This window comes from Rhyacophila brunnea, unplaced genomic scaffold (assembly GCF_057557595.1).
Source record: "Rhyacophila brunnea isolate RB1 unplaced genomic scaffold, BYU_Rbru_1.0 scaffold_22, whole genome shotgun sequence".
NCBI classification, from domain to species: domain Eukaryota; kingdom Metazoa; phylum Arthropoda; class Insecta; order Trichoptera; family Rhyacophilidae; genus Rhyacophila; species Rhyacophila brunnea.
In genome coordinates this window covers 7,135,390-7,154,788 of record NW_028232882.1, presented here as the reverse complement: position 1 = coordinate 7,154,788, position 19,399 = coordinate 7,135,390, and the positions used below count along the sequence as shown (strand labels likewise).

General features: G+C 34.4%; 1 protein-coding gene across 2 annotated transcripts in view; it reads right to left on the bottom strand.

Moving 5' to 3' along the window:
- Positions 1-19,399, bottom strand: part of Axn (protein axin) — a 262,982-nt gene that overhangs the window by 81,333 nt on the left and 162,250 nt on the right. For both annotated transcript variants that reach the window (XM_085949346.1, XM_085949344.1), the window contains exon 3: positions 1,817-1,911. The gene's annotated coding sequence lies outside the window, so the exon portion shown is untranslated. The remainder of the gene's footprint in view (positions 1-1,816; positions 1,912-19,399) is intronic.

Genomic DNA, 19,399 nt, shown 5'->3' with positions numbered 1-19,399 from the left:
CATCCAAGTGCACTCGTATGTGACATCTTCATACTAATTATTCCTATCCAAGCTACTTGGACCGCGTCCTACTCATCCAAGTTAACTTGGATAGGAATAAATAGTATGGAGCTGTCACTTGGATAGGAATAAATAGTATGAAGCTGTCACTTCGATGAGACATCTTCATACTAATTATTCCTATCCAAGTCTACTTGGATCGTACTTGGACCGTGTCAACGCGGCTTTAGGAAATAATGGTTTGACTGCAACATATGCCTCAAATTATCTTCAAAAAGTCTTCAATTACAAACCGCGAATACATAAATTGAGATATTAGAAGTCTTAGAACGAATAAAATGGGTAAAATCTTTGGATCCACAATACAGCGTACAGAATAAACATGAAAGAAACATGGGCTGGGCAACCTGGATTAAAAAGAAAATCATTAGTTAGATTTGTAAGATGGAAAGTTCATATTTAAGGATGTGGAGGAATACTGGAAACTGAAGAAGATTGTCGGAATCCACTGGAGAAACACTTACGGAGAAACTCAAAGAAGAAGACAGCCACACAATTTTAGTAGTTGCATAAGAAACATCTAATAACTATTTGATTAACAACAATACTGAGGAAAATGCTAATATTTTAAGTTATTATCAGATCATTTCTAGAGGTGGGTTTATAGCCCGAAACAGCTGTTAAAATCAATAACTCAAGAATTGTAAAATTAGATAACAAGTTTCAGATCCGTCATAATACAATATATACACCTAAACATCAGTTCAATCAACACATTTAGATACTAATAATCCTTTCATAACCAATGAAAATGGCCTTATCCCGCCATAGTCACGGTTGCCTCGAATTGTTCACCCTTTGCCGTTTGAATTTATTGTTCCCAGTCAGCAAGGAAAGTTTGCAGTCAGCACTTCGCTTGGCTCGACAATGTTAGAGGTGAGTGGACTATTAGTCGGCTGGCGTTACTAGGTGGGACTTCCTATGGGCGTCGTTAAGGGACGTCGCGAACGTCCGAAAGCACTGACTCAGCCAAATTAACATTGTTATTATGATCAAAGAACGAAACGAGTGCTCAGATGAGAAAATACTATTCTAGCCTGGCACTTGGATTATTAACTACGATACTACTAGAACAGAAACATTTTCAACGGCCATAATTGTAAAAATTTACGATTAAATAAATTTTATGAATTCACTCCGGAATACAATATAATATAGGTATAACACAAACACGCCCTCCAAACCAAACCCGCCCCGCACTACACTCGGTCTTAATCGAGCGTATCACGAGGCACTTTGATGTGAAACATATGTACAGTTGTTTACGCCTGGTAATGTCCTATCCCAGGGGCAGTTACCCGAGACTGAGCTCGCCACGCTCTCAAGTGAGCTTTGACTGAGTTTACTGATTTTACTCTAATGCAAAGTGCCGGGGAAAGAAAAGGCACAAGGGAATTAACAAAAAAGGAAGGAATTTAATGAATATAAAAAACCGAAGCTAATCATACGGACAGCAAAAATTATGTAAAGAGATCTTAACGCCCGCAGTAAGACGTCGCAAATTTTTATATGCAAAATAATTGGCCTTTTCGATCGAGTAGCGCCCAGTTGTCCCGGCACTGAATCCTAGACCCCTTGCGAAAGACTACTACATTTTGTGCAATGTTTCCACTTACCTGTACGGTCAAACATTCTCCATGAAAAGTAATATACATAAATATATTATACTGAGGATAGCAACACCGAACATTGGATCTGACCACACAGGCCAGCTACACAGTAGGTACTCTGATCTGTAAAAACAGAGGGAACTTACCTCATCGAAGCCGGCTGTGATTTCGAGTCATGGCAATCGTTTTTGTATGACGACAGTTCTCTGATACATCCGAACACCTCCGCAGCTCGGAAACCCTGTAATAAAAAAACAATATATGTTCAGTAATCTGTACTACAGATATCACTGATATCAGTGTGATATTATTTAGGGAACTCAGAAATGATGGGAACTGAAATACCTAACAGGTAAGGAGTAGCAGGGAACCGATCTCGAGTAAGGAAGAATCTGGGGTAAACTTAAACACGTGTTAGGACACTAAATAAACCGGTGGCGAAGGGTGCGTGTAGGCTGTTTAGATCCTACATAAATAGTGCACACCAAACCTCATCAGACATGCGTATTTGTTTTCATTGAACTAAGATTACAATTTTCAGATGGTGTTGGTTAGTTTTCAAAATTCAATTAAACCCTGCGAAAAAAAATCCATAATATACTCAAAAAATACTCGTCAATCTATAAAATATGTAAAATGATGCCATTAAATTATACATAATTTTGGATTTTTTATAGATAAAATAACATAAATGTTATCTATTATGGTTCGGTTAGGGCAGGGCTTAATTAATTTTAAAAAAAAAACCAACCAACATCATGTGTAGGTAAGTACCTATTCTTATTGCAACGAAATGAAATAAATATGAATGGAAAAGTGTGCACTATTTATGTCGGATCTTAACAGTCTACCTCCACTCTTCGCCACTGAAATACACTACATATACAGTTCTCTTCAGCTGGACTGTACAAGCTACAATGTGTCTGTTGTCATAAAACAAAAGTGATAACAATTACAACGGACCAATCTTTAGAGTTGAGACAGTAATCTTCCAACAAATATACCTACATTGAAAAATTTATTATGTATTAAATGTATTTATAAAAAAATGCATTGGCATCGTGTTCTGATATATTCTAAAAGTTTCAAATATCTAGCTATCGATTTATTGACAAAGATTAGATCCATAGTTGAGTTTGCTTCTGTCGTGTGGAATCCACGGTACGTTACATACATACATCGTCTCGAAGCGGTTCAAAAGCGATTTCATAAGTACGCCAATTGTAAAGCTTACTGTTATGATTTATTTAATTCTATTTCGACCACTGCAACTTTTATGGTACCATCTTTGGAAAGTCGACGTTCTATATCTGATCAATATTTTCTTTTTAAAATTATCAATGGTTTTGTTGACTCGCCAAACCTACTCGAAAGGGTGGGTTTCCATTGTCCATCAAGATTTAAGCGAAACCAAACTTTGTACCATATCAGTCGTAGCGGTTCTAATTATGCACAAAACTCTTATTCGGCGTTCTTGTTTAAATTATAATATGTATTTCTCCTCCGTCGATCATTTTAATAATTCACCTGTTTCATATAAACGCGCTATCTCCAAAATTTTGTATAAATAGATATATATATTTATATATATATATTTTTATGTTACTTTTTTGTATATAATTTAACTATTCATTATTCTTCCTCATTTTTCTCATGTAATTTTCTTATGTAATTTCTTTATATTTATGTTATTCTTAATCTCTATCTTGTTAGGCTTAACTATATTATACGTGGGTGGGTCAATAAGTCCTTAGAAAAGCCGACAAGTGGCGCGACTAGTACTGTAAGCGGTTTGTTTTCATGCAGCGGCACTACCGATTCAGTATGCTGCGAAGTTTCAATCAGATTGGTCGGGTTGTTGTGTGTTTTTCGTACATTTAAAAAAAATTTGCTTGTGGAAAATGGAAAAATGGAAAATGGAGAAAATTGAGTTTAGAGCTGTTATTAAACATTTTAATATAATAGGGTTAACAGCAAAGGAAATAAAAAATGAGTTGGATTTAGTTCACGGCATATCTGCTCCTTCACTTGCAACTATTTATAACTGGTTAAATGAATTTAAACGTGGTCGTACATCAACAAAGGATGAACCACGCTCAGGACGTCCTGTAGAGGTGACTACACCAGAAATGATCAATAAAATCCACGATATGGTGTTAAGTGACCGAAGATTAAAGTTGAGTGAGATAATTGAGGTTACAGGGATCTCAAAAGATAGCGTCATTTCTATTTTACATGATAAATTGGGCATGAAAAATATTTCTGCAAGATGGGTGCCGCGTTTGCTCACAGTCGACAATAAACGCAATAGGGTGGTGGCCTCTAAAGCCCTGTTGTCGCTCATGCAACGCAATCCGGATGAATTTTTTCGTCGCTTTGTGACTGTAGATGAAACATAGATACACCACTATACTCCCGAGACGAAAGAACAGTCAAAGCAGTGGATTGCGAAGACAAACCATGTCCAAAGAAGGCGAAAACCGTAAAATCAGCTGGTAAGGTTATGGCTACTGTATTTTGGGATGCACGTGAAATTATTTTCGTTGACTATTTGGAAAAAGGAAAAACAATAACAGGGGATTATTATGCATCTTTATTGGACCAGCTAAAAAACGAAATTGAAGAAAAATGGCCTCATTTAAACAGGAAAAAAATCCTCTTTCATCAGAACAATGCCCGTGTTCACACATGTTTACGATCAATGGCTAAAATTCAAGAATTGAAGTTCGAATTGGTCGACCACCCACCGTATTCGCCAGATTTAGCCCCCAGTGACTTTTTCCTTTTCCCAAACTTAAAAAAATGGCTAAGTGGACAAGGTTTTTTTGCAAATGAAGAAGTCATCGATCGGACAAATGCTTATTTTGAGGACCTTCCGAAAACTTATTTTTCTGACGGTTTAAAAAAAATTGAGAAACGTCTAACCAAGTGTATTGAGCTCCAAGGAGATTATGTTGAGAAATAAAAAAAAAATACAAAAATAAAAACTGTTTTAATGCTTTTTTCTAAGGAATTATTGACCCACCCTCGTATCTCCAAAATTTTGTATAAATAGATATATATATTTATATATATATATTTTTTATGTTACTTTTTTGTATATAATTTAACTATTCATTATTCTTCCTCATTTTTCTCATGTAATTTTCTTATGTAATTTCTTTATATTTATGTTATTCTTAATCTCTATCTTGTTAGGCTTAACTATATTATAATGTATATATGGCAACTTTGCTGGTTGCAATAACTTTTCATTATATTTTAAATTTTTGTTATCAATATGTAACTGTTTGTTTCCTTAATAAATAAAATAAAATAAAAAAATAAATAAAAATAAAATAAAATAAAAGAACCACCGGACACATAAGAACACGAGCTAAGAAAAACGTAGTAAAATATATAACCTTAACGTGCATGATAATTAATAATTTGGTTGTTATATCCTTAATCTGATATTAATCAATGAGTTAATTAAAAAAAAAACAACAAAAATTATGGTTAAGTCGTGTTTCCCACGTTACTTCATTCTTTTTTTAATTGCTAGCTAAATTTAGATATTAAATCGGCATTTTCAGCTTATATCCTTTGGACACATCGTGTATTTAGTCATATACAACGCAATAAAACATATTTTGAAAAAAACTAAGGGTTAGACCCTTTTTCCTTTCTAAATTCGATATGATTTTTGGCAGTTACCTACTAGATTATCAATGCTAGTTAATATTAATTATCGATAAACATATGACAAATAAAAACCATTAATAAATAACATAACATATGGTGTAATTTATAAAATTCAGAATGTGTAGTAAAACATACTTAAATTTCCCCGTTAACGAATTCGGCACGAAAATTGTATGTATGTTTTGGTAAGGGGGGATAAGGCTCACTACAGACTCAGGCAGCGGCGCAGGAGATTGACGGCAGTCCCACAAAAGAACCGATGGAGCATTAACGAAGTGTACGCCACACAAAGGAAAAGATTTGCGACAGTGGCGTACCTATCGACACTCACTCAACACATCCACTGTGTTTTTTTACTGTTTATGTTTATATAAATTGATATATAACTAGTATCAATTGGAATTTAAAGTCAATTTTCATCAATTGGGTATGGTCAGTCGATATTGGTAATATATTATTAGACTTATAGAACAGAATAAATAGGATCATGGGACACGTGATAAACAGGTTAAATATAAATCTAATTGAGCATAGATAATTTTGAAAACACTTCTGAGACAATATATTATAACCAATAGAAAAAATCTTTTTTATGAAAAAAGTAAGACACCCAGCAGGATCTCTCGGGTTTCGCGCCCATGCACATAGACCACTATGCTATACACAAGGCGCCGAATTTACATAAGATTTGAAAATAAAAAGGCTTAGAAAATTACAACAATGATGGTTGAGCCAAATTGTGGTCGCATTCATCCTTAGTCCACCCATACTTAAATCCCTTGTTTAGTGTTGTTACAATACCAGACCATTGGCTATTACGGGTCAAATACGCATTTAATTCCAAACAACATTCAGTTAGCTCAATAAATAGGCAGCATGCGGACGTGAGAAAGTTGTTAAACTTTGCCTGATACGGTTAAGTGAACATCCTTCATATATCATCCATCAAAAGTGCACCGTCAGTTAACCAGTGTGAGTGCGTGAACACCAAACTAGCTACAGTGCGCACCAGCCATCACCACATCTAAGGTCAGTGCCTGGAATTCGTGTTTACATCCCCCAACCCTAAATCCGGAATCCACCATCCACCTACAAAAATTACAGTCCACTTGCTAAAAGCGCCACCAATGGTATATATTGAACATATTGTTAACTTCAAATAAGGCTATTTATTTACCACTATATTTGTTAAATTATCAACCGAATCTCACTGTGCGACAATTCAGTGTTTTATACCGTCACTGGCTTGCGGCTTCTTTGCCCTCCCGTCAAAATAATTGTCCTTTGATTTATCGGAAGGAGGGTGGGTGAGTTTCATGGGGGTGGAGCCCTCTTGATCGGCGAAAAGAAAAACGATTCGCAAAGAAGAAGAAGCGCCAGAGTAAGAATAAAGTAGACGCTGGGAAAACACTCAAAGGGAGGCGGCGGTGGATTGGGTTTGCCAATGTATCGGGATCAACTTAAAAGTGAATTTTAAATCAAATATAAGTGGGCATATAAAATATATACCCAACGCCGGTTGGGGTGGTTTCCTTTGTTAAATAAAATAATACATACTTACTATTATATAGATGTTCGATTTCATATGTGAAGGGGTACTGATAATAAACAGAATAAGAGATCATATCCATTGCGGTACCTTTAGAGCAGGGGTAGTCAACCTTCTTATACCTACCGCCCACTTTTGTATCTCTGTTAGTAGTAAAATTTTCTAACCGCCCACCGGTTCCACAGTAATGGTGATTTATAATGTAGGGAAGTAACCTTACCTTATAAAATTTATAAAGCAGAGTTACAGCAAGCTAAAGCATATAATAATAATTACTTACCAAATACTTAATGTAAAACTTTCGCTAAGTTTGGCAGAATAAATCTTTATAAAACAACTTACTGTAGTTAAATATATATTTTTATTTATACTTTGCATACATATAAGCATGAAGTTTGATAAAATTACATTTAATTAAGTAATTAAATTATTAATGAGATCCCTGAGGCTGATGCTGCAAAACTGGATATCTGGCTCAATTTTTGTGAGGAACAAACGAAGGTCTCCTCTTTCGGAAATATTCAGGCGGTTTCTTTCTTTGGTCATAATATGATTAACAGCACTAAAGCCTGGTTCCACAAGATATGAGGTAGGAAAAAGTATCAATAAACTGAATATTTAAATTGTCACGGGGAATTTTATGAAAACATAATGAAAATGTTTTTAAAACCCCTACCGCCCACCATGAAAGCTAGAACGCCCACTAGTGGCGGTAGGGACCAGGTTGACTACCCCTGCTTTAGAGTGTAGACACAGTATACCTAGTCATGAATAAATGATAGTGTCTTTGAAGTGTCTTCCTTAAATAGACACTTTCCAATATGATTTTTTTTAAACTGACATGATATATTATGTAGATAGGTAGGTACCATGATTTCACGATAACGGTATCGGTCAAAGTTGAAGAAAACCTTTTTCAATAGAGATGGAGCATAAATGTGTAAAAATGTAGCGGAAAAGGGCTCCAAGGTTTACTGATTAAGTTAGCTACAAATCAATCTCGCAAATTTTCCAACAGACCTCCACTCACGACATAAATTGCCCATAACTTTAACATAAATTCTGCAACCCATAAGGAAGCTTGAAAAGTATACTACCAACATTAAATTATTTGTTTCTCAACAATTTTGTGTGTTATAGATCTACCATCGTAAATTGGCAGCCGGTCGAATTTGAAACTAAAATTGTCTATCGAGGATAAATTTGTCACAAACGCCATTTAATTTTACAACATGTTTCTCGAATTATGGATTGCGCCTGCGTTTATTTAGCTCTCATGGCGTCAAAATATCAAAATCACATTATATTTAGTGTTGCTAAATAAAATATACCTACCTATTTAAAAAAGATATCAACAAGTGAAAAAAGCTTTTTCCTTTTAAATAAGGAATGTACCTAATACATAATTTTATATTTGATATAGTATTTTATAATCGAATGAGTGTTTGTTGCTAATTTAGGTAGGTACGCTGTTTTTCTTGCTCGCAAGATTTTTATTGTTTGTACATTTGAAAACATAAAGAGCATTTTAGATTATTAATAAACGAATGTGACCTTTTAATATTTGACATTATTCGATAGCTACTTAGCACCAATTATTTGGTAAGTATTTAAAGTAAGCTATATTTTAATATAATCAACAACGAATTATGTCTCCACGAAGAAATTAATGTAGACATCCGAAAATAACTCCGGGCGATTGGCCGTTATGACAAATTTATTCCAGACTGAGTCAAATGTTTACATTTTGAAACGTCAGCGTGCAGGATTCGGGGTATATATTGTGTTATTGAAAATACAGAAGAAATAAGTATAGTGCATAATGGCAAGTAGTTCTAAAACAGTTCGTGGAAATGTCAGAGATATCATTCTAAAAGTACGGCAATTCTGCGATGACGAAAAAGGACAAAACGAAATGATTATTTATATCGATAATGGAATACAACGGCCAGTCGCCATGACAGTTGTTCAGTGTTACCAAGTTGCATTTATATTACAACGCAAGTAATTTCTTATTTTTTTTAGTTTTGTTCAACGTTATGATATAAATAAAAATTAATATCGGATAGCAATATAAATGAATACTTAGGTACTTATTATTTGTGTATGTAAACGGATTTATAAAGAAATTTATTATATTAATTAAACTGACATTTACAAGTTTGAATTCCATAATATGACCTCGACTGGTTTTATTTTCACTGTAAATGGTCCTAAGAGTGACACAGAATCGGATGATAGTCTATCTGGAATTGAACCATTATAGTAGTTATATAATTTCTACATTGTTTGTGTAATTTATAGTTATCGGGTTTCATTTAAAATTCCATTTATGTTGATACTATTTTACTGTATTTAGAGTTAATTTAATTTACTTTCTTACTTCGCTTTTTTATTATATTTTTTTCCATGACTAAAATATACACAATACTACCTTATATTTTCCAATTTCTGATTTTTCCAACTATGCATTTCTTCCTCATGGTTATAAAAAAAGTAACACGTTTTTATTTTGATTTGTGTTAATTTTTAACCAATAAAAAATTATAAACTACCATTTTTTTGTTAGTTATGGCAACATTCTCAATGTCATACTAGCGCCCTCGCTGAAATGCCAATTTATGATGGTAGATCTATAAAAGAAAATTATTCATGGGAAAATCAAGGCAGAAAATACCTATACTTATATTTTTAACAGTAGGTTAGGTATGAAAAGTTTATTTCTGAAAGAAGCAACGGCATACTAACTTTTAAAAGATAAAAAGTATTTTAGTACCTATATCTAGTAAAAACTCAAATGAATGATTATCTGTTTTAATACGAATTAGGCAACCATTTACGGATAAATTTTATAAAGTAAAACGTGGCCATTAAGTTTTTTTTATAAATTCTAGCACTTAGGTATATATACATCTACAAGATACAATTTGAAAACGAAATTAATTATAATTCATACAAATGAAATTATAAAGTAGGTATATAATAAAGTAAAATAAATTATAACATTTTGTACTATTCCATTTGAGTAGAGTATAGAGTTTTTAATTAACTATTTTTTTTATTCAACGAATAATTCACAAGATTTAAAAATGTAACATTCTAATTATTGAACATACCTACATAATTTTGAAAACACTATATTACTAGAAAAAATATTTTTGAAAAAAAGTAGGATACCTCGCAGGAATCGAGCCTGCATCTCTCGGGTATCGCGTCCATGCACGTATACCACTATGCTAAAGGCGTCATACTTAATTAAAAGCCATTAGTTGAAATTTGTCGCAAGAGAATTTGACATGTTATATTGGAACTCAAATTACATCCCTTCAAAGTTGATTTGGTACCTACAGCAGACTAACAAATATACACTTATATGATATAGTAACAATAAATTAAGGTCTTTCATGAATGTACTAATACTACCAAAAAGCTGCTAATAATATCAACACCCGAGACGAATCATCAAATAACATCGCATTGACGTTATAAAAAAATCTGACCATTAGAAATGTGGAGGGTCCACGGAAAGTGAAACCGGTCTTGCAGCACCTGCGAAGCGAAAGGATAGCGGCCGATGCTTTTTATGCCTTCAACTGACTTCAAAGCGACGAGACCGAACGGGATATGGGTACCTTACATTGAATTTATCTGACACATTAGGCTGCATTTACACCTGAGGCGAACCTAGTTCTGGAACACAGCTGCAAATATAATGGTCAGTCACTCAGTTTATTTGTAAGCCGTAAGTGAATTTGCTTTCAATTTTCAGATTTTAACGTTGTGGAAATATCTGCTAATAACAGTGATATTGTTAACATTGTTAAGAAACGCCAATAAGCACTGGGAACCCATGGCTGCCCCGAGGAGATGGGCGGATATCGTCAAGAGGGACCCAGAGAGACTGGATGTGGCCGATTGGAGAGAGAGCACGAGATAGAGCACCTGAATGGTCTATATTCCCCGCGTGTAAGTAACTTAGAAATTTGGAGAGAAAAGAATGGACCATACAACCACTCAGACTGACCGTCGGGACTGGTTCAACCACTTGCTATGAACGCCTGGAGTCTAAATCTGATCAGCCGAACGGATTACATAGTGTTTAATGTACAATTGGTGTAACACTATGTATAACCTCTTTAGGTTACTATGGCATTACATATTGGCAAGCGAGAGAGTCTTGAAGGTGCCGCTTGGTGGCCATATACATATGGTACGAATGTGACTGGTGAGAAGAATAAGTTTTTTTTTTTTTTGAATTATTAATAACCATGTCCTTGCTTTTTCGTACAAAGTGGTTGAAGAATTAGTTATCGCGTCGAAATCAATATAATAAGTTTCAATATCATTCACATATTACAATAGCATATTATGTAACATACATAATTTTGAACATTTTTGAGAAAATATATACCTACATAACCAAAGGAAAAAATCTTTTTTTTTTAAATACAACACCCAGCAGGATCGAAGCTGCGTCTCTCGGGTTTCGAGCCAACGCACATTGACCACACTGCTATAAGTATCCTATCGAATTGCTACAAATTTTAAATACTGGTCCTTACAATACTCTCTGAAGCGCTTTCCAAAATTGTGTTACTATTGGCGATCGGCTTTTGTAACATTTGTTACATTCTTAAATCTTGTGAATTATTCGTTGAATAAAAAAATAGTTAATTATATCATGTGTTTGATTAACTTAAGTACGAGTACCTAATCAAAACATACATTAACTTGTGTCATTGGGATAATAGCTCAAATTTAGGGGTAGATACTATCTCGGTCTTGCTCGCTCGTCTAACATTTAGTTTTTAGATTTTATTTGTATTTTATTAAACTCATCTTTCATTAAAGCCATCAAACACCGACCGAGGTTCACCAGTCTGCCCTTCCAAGGAAGAAGGTGGTAACTCGCAAAATTTGTGAAATTTAGTTATGATTGACATTCATTAGGTAATTTTGAAAGCTAGGTATATATTATTCTGTTCACTTTAAAATCAGTATTATCACTAAAATACCGTTAAAATCCGTAGTGAACAAATCTGCTAAAATAATACTTACACATTTATTAGCAAAGAGGCAATCATTGCACCTATTTATTGCGGTTATTGCTTGTTTATCATTATTTTGTTTGTATTTAAACATCCTACTAATAAAAAAGATTACCGTTTTTTTTTATTAATTCACAGTAGGTACTAAAATTTATCTCGAAAGTGTATGAGAGTCAGTTATTGTCTTCTTCCCTGGAAGGGCAGTAGTGGTATTCACATAATTTCAAGTACATACGTACAATACGATAATAATATAATATTTAAGTATTTGATAAAATAATATCGAATAATAATAAATTCAACATAACCCTAAATTAAATGAAATAAGCATTTTGTAAAGGCAATGCTTTAAGAATATGCAGCCTGATTGTGAGGATAGATACGAAGATGCAACACAAAGCAACAAAAGCAAACGATACAAAATGAATCGGAGGAGAGGGCGCTAGTATAACTCCACGAGGTCGGTTAATTATTATTGACTCAAAACAAACATGCTAATTAAAGTTAAGAATTGATAAAATGAAGCGTCCAATCTACGCGCTGCAGGTCTGGCATGGCAAGAGGCGCAAAAGTTGGCAATGGACCGAGAAAAGTGGCGCGAACTTGTGCTTGCCCTATGCCCGTGGTCGTGACAGGGTGTAAAAAGAAGAAGTAGATGCTAGTCACTTGCTCAGCATATTACGTTAATATTCTAGGTCCCAAATACTCATTGAAAAAACTACATATGAATTTGTCCGACCCGATATTGGAACCCGGCACCCATGACATTATAAGCCGACACGTTACCGTTCACCTGTCGCAGCCTGTCAATTTTTGAATTCATATTTGGCGTAATTTTGTAACAAGGTAGGTTCGAAAGTACCCCGCCATAGACGCCTCCCAATCGCAGACGGTTGTCTTTACTGATACCTCGACTTTTTCGACAGACATCGGGATATTCGTTCGGGAGATTAGAATGTAGACGCAACCATGTAATTTTGTTCGGGGGCTAGGAGGAATAGTCTGACATACTCCAAACACCCTTCTTGTAATTAAATTCAATATGTATAAGATGTGGTGTTGGCGTCGAATGCTTTGTATTTCTTGTACGGAACACAGGACGAACCAGTCAATCATCCAGATACTGAAGATAAAGGAACGGCTCTCGACAGTATGTCTAAGATGCATTCTGCAGTTTTTTGTACATATTGTCAGGCGCGGACCGGACAACCTGGAGAGACTGGTGGTTTTGGGTGGCCTCCAGGGAAGGCAAAGCAGAGGAAGAGTGTCTGCGCGCTCGAGCGACCGAGTGAAAGAGCTGACTGGGGGGGGGGGGGCACCATTCATTCTGCCCTGAGAGAAGCGGAAGATCGAGAAGGATGGAAAGTCTTGGTCGCTCAAAGGATGGCAAAATTAAAAAGTGGCCACGATCCTCAGCCATGAGTGTACGACCAAGAAGAAGAAGAAGTTGTTTTTTAACTGTACGTTATGTTTTTATTCTGTTTAATTTTAAATTTCGGTAAAAGTAAATACGGAATCTGCTCATGTAAGAATCGCTTGTTATTTACCACATTATCCTCAAAATTAAATCCGGATTCAGCCCTCTGCCTGTCTAGTGGAGGTTAACTAATAGTCATAACAGCTTATAGTAAGATATACATAGATCATGGACATGCTAAGACTGAGTAGCGAAATCAGATTATTATGAAATAAAAACAACCGAATATCAATTAGAATGTTAAGTGTTTCATTTACTACCCTGAAATAATTGTTTATTACTTTTAATCGTCAGGGTGTCATTTGTTAAAACAATAATACAATCTTTGTAGAAAGAGGCACTGAGGGTGTTATAAAGGAGCAACAGGCTGTCAAAGGTGCCGCGCAACGACTGTCGGTGCTCGCCTCCGCCACGCCGCGGTCGGTATGACAAAATAAAAACCGACGACGGCCAACAGTGAGCTTCGCAGCGTTCGCCTGGGAGCTTCGCTGGGGTCGATGAAAGGGGATTGCATTCTTAGATGCAACCTCCGATATTCGTCAGATCTTATCAAGATTATCGCAATACGTATTAGTTTATTCATTTAAATTACAGTATTGACTTTATACTGAGTGGCAAATTGAAGTTATCATTGCTAAAAAGAAAGCGAAATGTTGTTTTAATTCTTCGGCCATATCCGCCGCTTAGTTGGAGCATATGGACACCACGCGGCGCCTCCAAGAATTCCTGTCGCTAGCCAGTCTTCTTGCATCGTTACCAGCATCCCGTAGCTCCACCGTATACAACCCTCTATTGATAGTATTTAACGGCCTTCCAGGACGAAGAACAGGCAAGCCAGGTTAATAAGCTATTATTTATGTAGCATACATAATTTTGAAAACACTTATGAAAAAATGTATTATCACCAATAGAAAAATCTTTTTGAAAAAGTAAGACACCCGCAGGAATTGAACCTGCATCTCTCGGGTTTCGCGCCCACGCACATATACCACAATGCTAAAGGCGCCATACTTATTTGTGACAAATTTTAACTAATGGCTCTTAATACTCTATGAAGCGTTTTCTGTTACATTCTTAAACCGTGTGAACCGATCGTTGAATAAAAAAATAGTTTATCAATCGGTATAATAAATCGTATGGCGAAGAACACCATCATAAAAACAATAGTACCTACCGACACAAAATCAAAAAAAAATTGCCATTAAATTGTGGAAATCATTCTCTAATTTCCAGATATTTGATGAAAATGGAGTTCATTTCGATATTACAAATAATACAGTGTCAACTAGGGGCGGTAATGGTTTGTAATGCTGGATTCGTATATTGGCAGAAACCCGTGTTTGCCAGAGGCGGCCGAGGAGCTGGGCGAACCGCGACGCCCTCTAAGCTTCCTCCCGAGGGCGCTCACCGCACCACAAAGACCGAGCGCTAACCAAACCGACGTCTCCACCCCGATACAAATAAAATACAAAATATCAAAAGTCATCAACAAAGTACTCTTGAAGATGCCTTGTAAAGGGTTTGAGGTATTATAATATTGATTTGATAAATTACATTAATTGATTGTAAAAACGGAATATTATAAGAAATCAATATCAATTCCAATATTTGATTACAAAATATCACAGTGAAGTCTTCTAAGTCAATGTATAAGTATTCATCAATTTATTACAACGTTTTTCTTAGCTCGTATTCTTATTTGTCCAGTGATGGTTTGTCCGGTACAAATCTTGCAATCGATTTTTAACTAACTTCCCGACTAGCTAGACATTTGAAACATTTAGAATATATAAGAACACGATGCCAATGCATTTTTTAAATACTTTTAGCCATCTTTAAGTAGAATTGATTTAATTTGAAGTTAATTCTGTTTTGCATGAAAAGTTATTTCGGAAGAAATCCGTAAAAAGTAAAACTATTATTGGTTGCTAAGTGGGTCCTAGTAACTAAATTATTAATATTAATATATACGTGCGTTACTATGGAAATCAATATGACATTTTAGTATTATTTCTATCAAGTGCAAATTTTTTTGATCGTTTAATTCCTGAAAATTTTCAGGAATTTCCAAACCTTATCATTTTGTAACGCTTGGATTAGCATACGCATTCAAGATCACGTGAATATAGTATATCGTTTAGTTATAACTTATTCGGTGTACAGCCTGACGTGATTTTGCAGATCTTAGCTGTACTTGTACCCTTTTAGGTGTATTTTTGTGCCTACTACGGATACAAAGAAATTAAATTTAAGGTTTAGGCTTCCGCAAGTGCTAGAAGATTGAAAGCCAAGTAAATAACCACTAGTAGAAAGTAAGCATAAAATGTTTGACGTGAATCCTTCCATCATAGAAAATAAATATGGAGGGCTGTTTATAATATAATAATATATACTAAATTAACTAAGTAGGTTGCTAAAATATAATTATTTATAATATTAAAACTATCAACCGATGGTACTTGATGGAATTTGAATTTAAATTTTGTACTATTCCATTTGAGTCGTTTTTTGCTCAAACGACCCAAAACGACTCAAATGGAATTAATAGTACAGAACTTAAATCCATTGGAATTATTTATAAGCTCTGCGCATCTGTTCTATACACAAGACTGCTATAGGCCGCTATCGGCGGCTATCGAGGGTAGTTTATCATATTGTATTAAGGTATTATAACTGTTACAATAAGTTAGTTGTAATTGCTACAATAAGTGCTATGTTTTAACAGCACCTCTCTTGGCTGTGTTAACTTTTAGAGCGAGATAGACATTTTTGTCAGTTTGGGCGGCTAACTTATTGAAACAATTATAATACCTCAATATGATAAACTACTCTCGATAGCTGCCGATAGCAGTTTTGTGTATAGAATAGATGCGCAGGTTTTCGAAAGGTTTATGTATTGCAACCAATGACATTAATATGGACGAATCATCTGGGAAAGAAAATGACACGCACTTTATTGTCGGTTCTGCTGAATGGCATAATCTGTTCTAACGCCATTACAATAAAGGTGATATTGCTATAAATTCCTGATGCTTTTTGTTGGGTCTGCCGAATGGTTCTGTTCGAACGCGTTCGCTCAAATGAACATTGACATTAGAAACACTGCTCTAACGCCATTACAATAAAGGTCATATTGCTATAAATTCCCGATGCGTGATATCGCATAATGGAAATTGCGTGACGTCTACCTATGCATGCGAATGCGCGAATTTACTTGCTAGCTACTGTATTGAGTACGTCGTCCATTAATAATGTCATTGATTGCAACTTACTGATTTTTTAGAATTACCTGGTTACCTTAGGCGTTGATCGTTCTGAGAATAGGTAACGTAAATATACTTAAGACTGAGCTGAACAGGAACAAGGTCATTCATAGTTCAGTCAGAAATTAACCTCAGCGTTGAAAGGACGTCATTTTAATTTAGTCTAACCTCAAAAACCTCTAACCATCTGGGATTTATTTTAAGAAACGCAATAATTATTAATTACAATTGTCGGTCGAATGAATAATCATTATTATTATTAGTATTATTATCTTCAAACATAAAATGTATGCGACGTAACCTGATGCCGGCCGAAGGAATACAGGGCTGTCAAAATAATATCAATCTAATGGAACGTTTTAAAGAGTTACAAATTTAAAGTTAAAAATTGCTAGTAAGCTATTTTCTTATTATTCCATCTGTACAGATGGACTAATTACATATTTCCAAGCGTCAAACGGCATACAACATTCATTTAAAATAAGTATGGAAAGACAAGCTGATTATGTTATGTTATTTTTTGTATTGTTCTTATTTTTTTGCTTATCAAAATATTTCACATATTATCTGATGATGTGTATTTTGGGTATATCGTAATATGTATCTTGTATCATTAAAATTGCTATTAAGTTGATATAACATAGGAAAATCTGTAAATCAAATGTTAATTTCGTTATAGTTTTTAACTAAACCTGTGCAATTACATATTACATTTAAACACTGTTGTACTGTGTGACTTCTATAATATCAGATAGCCTTACGCGAGATGGGCAAGATAAAAAATAAAACTGTAGGATGTCGGCAGAAGAGTAAACAAAACCCAGCTTATTGGATAACCGAATGGTAAGCAACTGTATATATTATATTTTTCCGCCAAATTGCACACAATTAAAAACAATTTATAATAAAAGCAAGTAAGACGTCTTCTACAGCCCTGGGTGCTTCAATACTGTCGGTACCTTTGTCTTGTTCTCAGCGATCCGCTAACTTTGAATAAAAAAATAATCTGTGGGTGACTCCACGTTAATAATCATTTTTTATAAGTATAAATTATTTCTTGCATTGGCTTTACTTACCAACAAAATACAATAATTATTGTACCTACTAACTAAAAGTAAAATTGAGTTACTTGTTTGAAAAAGTGTCAGACTAAATTAATTAAGCTAATCGGGTAAGTAACAAAAAGTCATTAATTGAGTTAGCATTTTCTTGGTAGAATTCCATTTTAAAAGAAATGAAAATATAATTAATTATATTTTCACTTCTTTTAATAAAAAGTTACTTTGTTTTTATAATAAACAGACAACACTATATTCCACTTTTTTTTAAAATATGCATTAGAATTAAACAATATGTACCTATTTTTTAAAAATAATTATGTAATACGTCTTACACATTCAAAATAAATACTATTCATTAATAATGTTTTTTGGATAGCACATGAAATAAAAATGTAGGTAGATATGTATTTCAACATCCTTCGTATGTCTAGCTCTCGGACAATTTCAGGTTAAAACGTTATTAATATAATATTATTATTAAGTTTATATCGTGGCTATCCATCATATTGGTTGCAATATTATTTACTTTAGACCAAAGCATTGTCGGCGACCTTTGAATATTACCAGTAGAGCAACAATTCCGGACCACATGTAAAAAAATCATATTTTCAATTCTCAAGGGCAATTCTGTAGAGCGTCCCCTTAAGGGCCCGCTGAAGAGCCCGCCGTTCAAATATAATTCAGTATAAAAAGGACCTCGGCGTCGTAACTACGTCAATTTAAATCGATCTTTTCGCAAAAATCACTAATCATCGGAGATTTTATTTCAAGAAATATTATTATTATTACTGATAATTTCTGCCGCGCGGAGAATTATTATTATTTTATGAACACCTGCGAGATGAAGCCGATCAGAAAACAGGGCTGTCAAAATAATATTAAGCATTCATATTTTTTAAATGTTAATTTCATCATGGTTTTTAATCAAACCTGTGCAAGTACGTACTGATAACTTGGGTGGATTTTGTAGCAAACATACTATTGATATATATACGGGTATATTATTATTATAACCCAATTCAAATTGAACATAGGTTGATACTCAAATACTATTATAGTATGTTTATGATTTCGAGAAAATAATACGATGGTATAATTAATCCATATCAATTATTTGAAAACATTACATTCGCACTTTGCACAAAATTACAAACACATTCGAAGTTTGCCGCACACGTACAGACCACGTGATATTTGTTTACGCAAAATCGTCGCTTTTCAAAATGGCGAATTTGATTACCAGATTTTACTGCGATGAATCAGTATGTTCCTTTTTGTCTTTTTTTATTCGTAGGTTTGTTTACTATGTACACCGAGAAATTTCCATTTATAAACTCGGAAACGATTTTTACAGAAGAGTTTTGGAATATAATGCAACCAAAACTGGAAAAAATTCTATCATGGGTGTTGACTTCCTGAATTAGCTAACCCCAGGTCCATGCCACTACGTGAACCACAGTGGATATTAAGCCATTTCCACACTGGCAACAAGTTGCTGGCAACCTCATTAAATTTTACGATACTTACCATAATTGCTTAAGAAATTTTACAATAATTATCGTAAAATCTAACGAGGTTGCCAGCAAATTAACTTGTTGCCAGTGTGGACCCGGCATTAGGTGCACAAAACTTAAATAATATATATTA